This window comes from Saccostrea echinata, unplaced genomic scaffold, assembly GCF_033153115.1.
Source record: "Saccostrea echinata isolate AGI-Se365-2 ecotype Australia unplaced genomic scaffold, CSIRO_AGI_Sech_v1 ptg000001l, whole genome shotgun sequence".
NCBI classification, from domain to species: domain Eukaryota; kingdom Metazoa; phylum Mollusca; class Bivalvia; order Ostreida; family Ostreidae; genus Saccostrea; species Saccostrea echinata.
The window spans coordinates 38,579,707-38,588,516 of NW_026889750.1; positions in this window are offsets into that span (position 1 = coordinate 38,579,707).

An 8,810-nucleotide genomic window follows, 5' to 3' on the forward strand; every position below is an offset into this window, starting at 1 on the left:
CGTTTATTTTCATTTTTTTTCAGGTAAAATATCACAGAATGCCAAGATTACACATATAAAACATAACAGATAAAAAAAAAACAGATATTATCTCAGCACGATGCTACTTGATCAAGATCTATATTTGAGCATAAGTAACATGACATACAGATGATAAGTATTACGTATAAGGATAATCCATCAAAGCTTATTTTTCTTTCCTTTTTTTTTTAAATAAAAGCTTATTTCTAATGGAGTCCTTAAATCACAATTAGGTTAGTAACAAAAGAATAACATAAAAAAAAAAATAATGGAATTTAGGCAGGGTACTTTTAAAGAATATAGCATAATGCTTTGAAAAATTTATTTCTTAAATTTTTGTTTAGTATTCATCTCCTTGATCTCTAATGGCAATGTATTCCAGTCTTTAACAGCATTATAGAAAAAACACGAAGATTCTTTACCTATTATCTTAGGTATATGAAAATTCTTATTAGAGCTTGATTACTGTTCGTTATCTCCATATTACATTTTAACCGAACATGTATCTCTGCTGGTGGACAGTCTGTCCCCGAGGAAACGTCGTTTCGTACCTTTTAATTCATGAGTACTAGACTAAGTACACAATATATCGAAACGATAGTGGCAGATGCGTCGCCCAATATAAAAAGGCGTCACTCCTTTGAGTCTGTAAGGGACACAGACTCCAAGAGTTCAAGCGGTGTCCTCGGATAAACCAGTAAAACATGTGATGTTTTGATTACAAACTCTTCTTTTCCTAGTAATCTTACAGGACAGAGCTTCTATACCAAAGCTTGGGAAACCCTGTACTGCAAATCTTCTAATGTTGTCTACGGAACAGAATGTACCCTTTGTGGGCTTATTTATGTTGGTGAAACCAAGGGTTCACTTACCGGTAATAAAAGAATATTGCGGCATAGATTTCAAATTCACAGCGGGGCCCAGCAGCTTCTACACAAGAACTTTAATTTACCCGATCATTCCTTTTTTTTTTGTCAGTGAAAGTTAGAATTCTAGAAAAGATTTACTATCATACTAATAGCCCTTCATTGGGTACACCTTTCCGTAGACAACGAGAAGAAAACTAGGCTCGGCCTTTCCATTCATGGTAGCAATGACAATGTCGATAGTGTTCGGAGTCTTTCAAGACTACAGTGTAGCAATGTGAATGTAATGGGACTTTTTAAAATACACAGAGACGTAGGGTAGTCATGGACATCACATGATGTCTCCTTTGATTCACTACTTCCTTATGTAAATAAACAGTTAGGTCTTCATCACATTCGCATCAAATTTTGTCCCTTTGAAAGTTTTAAATAGTCTTTTTTTTAAAGTCAAGGAAAGTCCAAATTTGGATTCTTCGATACCAGAATACAGACTCATATCTGTGATTATGGATATTGCAAATCATAGGCTTATTAAACCTCCATGTTTTACGGAAGAAATTATTGCTGAAACAACCCGTTTATTTCTTACACTTCAATAATATCCCATTGAAGGAATTGACGTGTGAACATTAAAATTAATTAATTGTGAGTTAAATGGCCACATTGTATTTTTACTCCAATAAAGGAGTGAACTATTTTTACTGAAGTAAAAATAATTTTACTGGAGTAAAAATATTTAATTGTGAGTAGCAATGGCCAGTGTTTTATTTTTACTGCAGTAAAAATAATTTTAGTGGAGTAAAAGTAATTAATTGTGAGTAGAACGGCCAACCATAATACGCAGTCAATAAAAGTATCACAGAAGGGCCCAGTCTTGTATTCCACCATACTTCAAGTTCACACCTTGTATTCCTGACAAATATACATCGACTATTGCTTCCAAACTTTTAAATTACAAAAAATTCTACAGTGCCCAAATATCGAACATTTGAAACATAATCCTCCAACGTGTTCATGTTCTTCACCCCAAAACTATTTTAATAGTCCTGCTGGACACGTCATTACTGGTTAATAATGAGGACCTTAAATCACTTATTTTAAAAGGCCAAAATTTAAGGAACCCCGATCTTTCAACTGGCGTCATAATTTTATAAATATTATGATTACACCAGGCGATGGGCCAAACATGAAAAAGAAGACCTTGACACTTTATCAGAATAGATCAAAAATATCAGATGGATGTTGAAATCTCGCATTGAGCGACTGAGGGGCAATATTCTGTCTTCAATAATTCAAAAGTGAAAAAAGAATTAGATAGATTGCATGCTCAGTATGTTCTGGACCCAGCTGAATATAGCAGATAAAAACATTGTGTTTGTTTGTAAGACTCATCATTTTAATAGTATTTAGAGGAACTGGGATCTAATTCTGCAAGTAATAATCCAACTTATACCCTTAACCCCCCTTATAAGGAGGAAATTCTTCAAAATCATAATATAATAATTTGATATTCTGGACAATCAAAATGAATTTGAATTACCATACCTATACTAGATTCCTAAACTTCATGAAAATCCTTACAAAGATACATAGCAGGTTTCAGTAAATGATCTACCAAGCCTCTTTCTTTACCCCTCACTAAAATATTTACAACAGTAAAGGAGAAACTTCAGAAGTACATGTACTGTACAACAATAAATTCGAGAATTGGTGTTAATCAGATGTGGATACTTCAAACCTCCAAGGAACTTTTGGAAAATTTAAAATCACAAGATTTTACCAAAATTAATAATATCAAAACGTAAGACTTTTCAACACTTTATACCACCATTCCCCACGATAAAATTAAAGTCCAGGCTTTTGACATCATAGACAGCTGCTTTTTTAAAAATAAAAACGGAACTCGTAAATTTACTTACCTTCTCATTGGTCATTTGCTAAATTATTCTGATAAAAAAACATTCTGATTGTACACACAAGTACTCTGAAGTAGATATTAAAAAAATGCTTGAAACACTGCGACATTTAAGTCCGGACACGACAAAGTCCGGACTTTCAACTACCCTAGACATAATTTAAAAGTTTTCCTGGATTTTGGTGGGATTTTTTATTATGATCACATTACGTCAACCTACATAGTGAAGTAATTTTCTTAAACGAATGAATTCTAATGCTAGGTGATTCAATGTTTCAAAACAAAATGGACTGAAGTAAAGAAAATAGATATGTTAAAATTTCCAAAGTAATATAATCCATTTCCATAACAATCGATGTCTGTCGTATTTCCTTACAATTTCTACAACGACTAAATTCTAACTCCTGACAGACCTGTCCTCAGTTGTGCTTACATCATAGTCAAGTGATTTGTTAAATAAAAAAGCATCCAAATCATCGAAATGTGTTAAGAATTCGACCTTATTTAATTCCATAACGTGCTATCTGTCCGACTGCAACTTCTAAAATGACTAAATTTTAACTCCTGGCACAAGCGTCATCAGATATGTGACAAGTTGCTTACATCATAGAATTCTCGTATTTTCATGGAGCGTTGAAATATCGGACGCTCCGCTACCTCGATTTCCACGCTCGATGAAACTGTATATTCAATACATAGAGGATATTCAATGTTTTGTAGATGAATATGGAATTTTCACGAGTGCGAAGCACGAGTGAAAATATAAAAAAAATCCTATCCCACGAGTGAAATAAATTCCATATTCATCTACAAAACATTGAATTTTCTGTTTATTACATTTTCTCAGATTTTCCCTTTGCCTCTGTCTTTTCGTAAAAAATCGTAACTTTTGCCGCACTTCTGATATTCTCACACTGTGAGAATACCATTTTGATATCCTTTCACACTGTGTCAGAATATCACTTTTATTCAGTAAATAAATTACAGTTTTTCACTGTTGAAAATGTAATACTCCTCGATATCTATGATGTGTGTAATTAAGGGAATGCTTCGTTTTATCATAGTTCATTTTGGTATCCATATTTCATATGATTTCTGATTCCATGTGATTGATGATCCACCTCTCTCAAGATCGGATCTTAATTTAATCTTTATATTTCACCTTGAATTCTTTCATGAAAGTAAACAATACACTTTGATCCACCATCAAATATTTTGGATCCCAATAGTTAATATAATATTAATTTTCATGTTGATTTAAAGTACAGTGAAACAAACATTCTGAGAGTACTGCATTAGCAATACTAGTCACCAACCGGCAAGTGTAATCTAGTTCCTATAAAAATTGAAAATGATAATTCCATAAAAAATCATTGAAGCAGAACAAAATGTTAATTTGATCTATAACTCATCAAGGTAAACTCACGTACCAAAAATCAGCTCAATATTTGATGGGTTTAGAAACAAAATGCTTAAAGTTGAAAGGGCTGTAATTCCGCATAAAATCAGTGAAGTGGAACAAAATGCAAAATGAGTTTTTGATTGACAGTATTCATGTAGTTTTTGGAGATCAGGTCTTCCAACAATCTATCGGAATTTCTATGGGTACCAATTCCGCCCCGTTATTAGCAGACCTATTTTTATATTCATATGAAGCAGAATTTATTCAAAAACTTACACATGAGAAGAAGAAAACACTTGCTGTGGCCTTTAAGTCGACTTTTAGATATATAGACGACGTAATATCAATTAACAATAGTTACTTCCATTCATATATCAACTCGATATATCCCAGTGAACTTGAAATAAAAGATACCAAAAGACTGACACATCTATTTCATATTTGGATATTTTACTAGAAAAAGACGTTATTAGTAACCTAACAATAAAACTTTATGATAAACGTGATAACTTCAAGTTTTCTATCAACTTCCCTTACTTATGTAGCAATATACCTTTATCACCTGCATATGGAGTTTATATCTCCCAGATGATTCGATACGCAAGAGCATGCACCATGTACGAACAATTTCTAAAACGAGGAAAGCTATTGAAAAACAAGTTGATGAAACAAGAATATCAACAGTCTCGTTTAAATTCATAATTTTTCAAGTTCTATGGTCGATACAATGACTTTCTCAGCAAATATAATCTATCATTAAGTCGAATGCTCACTGACGTTTTTCGTACTAATTATTAGGCCATAATTAAACACACTAAATTGTCTACGGAATTTTTCCGTTTGCCCGATCATGACGACAAGCACACGACGGATGTAACAGGTCGACAGGGGATGCTTACTCCTCCATGGCATCTGATCCCACCTCTGATGTTTTTAGAAGTCCATATTTGCTCTGCTCTCGATTTATTTTGTTTCAATAGACTTTTAAGTTTGATTCCTATTCGTTATCTCTATATTGCATTGCACTTCTTGTACATAATATATATTAAATACATGGTTTAATCTTCAACTCTTAACATATTCATAGAGTCTAGAATGTTACAAGAAATACTCTCTCTGGGACCAAGGTTTAAAATGAACCTTACTAATTTGTTCCTTATGACTTGTAATCTATGTTTAATTACCGTATATACTCGCCTATAAGTCGGTCCGCCTATAAGTCGGTTGTATTTTTTTAGGTTATTTTAGAGGGATTTGCCATTGACCCGCTTATAAGTCGGTACAACTTTTTGTTAGAATCGATGACAATTTCAAACCAATGCTCTGATGTTTTAACCTGGTTTCGGTTAATTTTCTTAGAAAAGACACCGATATTTAATTTTAAATCATTAAGAAAAATACATAATGCACACTTTAAATAAAAATAAAGTTATTAAAATATGTAAATACTTGTACTTTATGTATAATCTTAGAATGCATGAATGATATGATATACCTTTACTACATTTCGACGTCCAGATAATACTAATCTTTTTATGATTCACCTATAAGTCGGACCTAGAGTTTTGGACCAAAATTTAACTCCCAAAAAACGACTTATAGGCGAGTATATACGGTAAGTTGCTTTTTTATTCCACAATCCCAAGGAGAACAGGTATAGTCAAAGTTACATTGTATAAAATCGGAACATAGGGACTTTATAGACTGTGTACTAATTAAGACAAAATGCATTTCTATATAAAAATTTAAGAGTAGCATTTACTCTTTGTATACCGGTAACCAAAATCAGAATAATAATAATTTTAAAAAAAAATCACTAAAATAAACCCTCAAAGCGTAATTATCATTTTGATATTTGAAATCTACCGGTATATAAGAAGTGGTGCTGTAATGAAATATGAAATAAACTGTGGGTGCACTGAGCTTCCTTAATAAGGAATCTCTATCGCCTACACCGGTCTTGAAGAGTATCTTACATATGTTGTAGGTTTTCCTCTTTGTCTGCAACGAGAACCCTGTCATCTGCATAAAGTAAAAATTGAAATATTGGTTAAACCTATGGTTACCCCGAGATCTTGACTGTTGATTTCATGCACTAAGTCATTTGTAACAAGAGGCCCAAGGGCCTTAACGGTCACCTGAGTATAATACAACACAGAAGTATAAAACAAAATTAACTAATAGATGAAGCAATGTTGCCTAAGAATTTCAAAAATCTGTTAAAAATACCCTTGCTTATTGTAACGTGTTAGACCCGGGTGATCTCCTTAGGATCATACTTGGTTTTCCCAAGTCTTACAGAGATGATAATGAATGCAAAATATACAAATACAATGAACACTTGCCTATTGTGTAAGATATTCAATATATACAGATATGTTTTTGTCACTTGCCTAGTGATACAATTCAGTACACACAGACTTGAATATACAATTTGCCACTTGTCACAAATTACAATAAGTCACACTGACTGTGAAGTTTTATTCACTTTGATAAAGTATAAAACAACTTTGCCCAGCCTCTTGTCAACCATGACTCTACCACTGACAATAATGCATTTTCTGTCAAACAGAACACCACAGTGTAAACATACTATGTACAATTACAACTTTTGCTAAATATATAAATAATCTTTATGTCAATCTTTTATATTGCTTTCCAGGCAAGAATCTGACTTTGTTTGTTTGTTGTTTAACGTCCCTCTCAAGAATTTTTCACTCATATGGAGACGACACAACTTGCCGATGGAGAGCTGCAAATTTTGACCTATACTCGGCACTTAGGGCCATTGAGCAATGAGGGATTTTTTTTCGTGCCAGCACCTACTGCGACACGGGACCTCGGTTTATACGGTATCATCCGAAGGACTGGTCTCCACGTCCCACAGTGGGATTCGAACCCGCAATCTGACTTTGAGAATGCTTTGCTCATTTAAACCAAACATTCATTTTTATTTTGTTTCTAAATATATAACATTCTTTCTTGTATTCTCATTCAATCAAATAACCTGTTAATTAAATTATATACATGGATTTCTTGATTAACAACATCTAGCAAAGGGGAGTAACTCCCATTTGCTTCATTTATTACAACTGTGTACTCTGTTTGCCTCCTAGATACCCAGGAGTAAAGAAAAGGACACATTTACTCATAATTTTATTTAATACATTTACATTGATATTATTGCATTTAGTTTGTTTGCTTAGTACTCAGGGGCAGAGGAGAAGATTTTCAAAGCATTAATGCATTTTTGCTAATTAATCAATAGACTCCCATCCAAGCACAAGAACCCCAGACCCTGGGGCCATGAAATTCACAATTTTGGAAGAGGCACCCTTTCTCATTAGAACTATATACTTAATTCATTTGCAAAATACCCAGGAGCAGAGGAGAAGATTTTCGAAGAATTAATGCATTTTCACTATATAATCATTAGAGCCCCGCCCTAGCACCAGAACCCTGACCTAGGGGCCAGAAGTTTGTTTGCTTAATACCAAGGGACAGAGGAGAAGATTTTCAAAGCATTAGTTTATTTTCAGTATATAATAAAAAAGCCCCCCCCCCCCTTACCCGAACCTCTGACCCAAGGGCTATGAAATTCACAATTTTGGAAGAGGCACTCTTCCTCATCATAACTATATACTTAGTTCATTTGCTTAATACCCAGGAACAGAGTAGAAGATTTTCAAAGAATTAATCCACTTTCACTATATAGTCAATGGAGCCCTACCCTAACACCAGAACCCATGACCCAAGGGCCATGAAATTCACAATTTTGAAAGAGGCACTCTTCCTCATCATAACTATGTACTTAGTTCATTTGCTTAATACCCAGGAACAGAGTAGAAGATTTTCAAAGAATTAATCCACTTTCACTATATAATCAATGGAGCCCTACCCTAACACCAGAACCCATGACCCAAGGGCCATGAAATTCACAATTTTGAAAGAGGCACTCTTCCTCATCATAACTATGCACTTAGTTCATTTGCTAAATACCCAGGAGCAGAGAAGAAGATTTTCAAAGAATTTATGCATTTTCACAATATAATCATTAGAGCCCGCCCTAACACCAGAACCCCTGACCCAGGGGCCATGAAATTCACAATTTTGGAAGAAGCACTCTTCCTCATCATAACTATGCACTAAGTTCATTTGCTAAATACCCAGGAGCAGAGGAGAAGATTTTCAAATGGTTTTTGCCCCACCCCTCAGGCCCCAGGGGGGCAGGGACCATGAAATTCACAAATTTTGTTCCCCTTCACCCATAGATGCCATATGCTAAAATTGGCTGAAATTGGTTCAGCGGTTTCAGAGAAAAAGCTGAAAATATTCAAATGTTAACACACGACGGACGACTGACGACGCACGACGACGGACGAAAACGGATAACAATAGGTCAACTGAGTGACTCAGGTGACCTAAAAATGGCAAACAATGAAGGTGATAGGTAACAGCCTTATTTCACACCAATTGAACACTTGGTTATTGGTAGTTTACCTTTCATCATTACTCATGAAAATGAACTTGTATAAATATTTTAATCTCGCTGAAGGGCGTCATCTTACAGAGAGAGAGAGAGAGAGAGAGAGAGAGAGATTATATG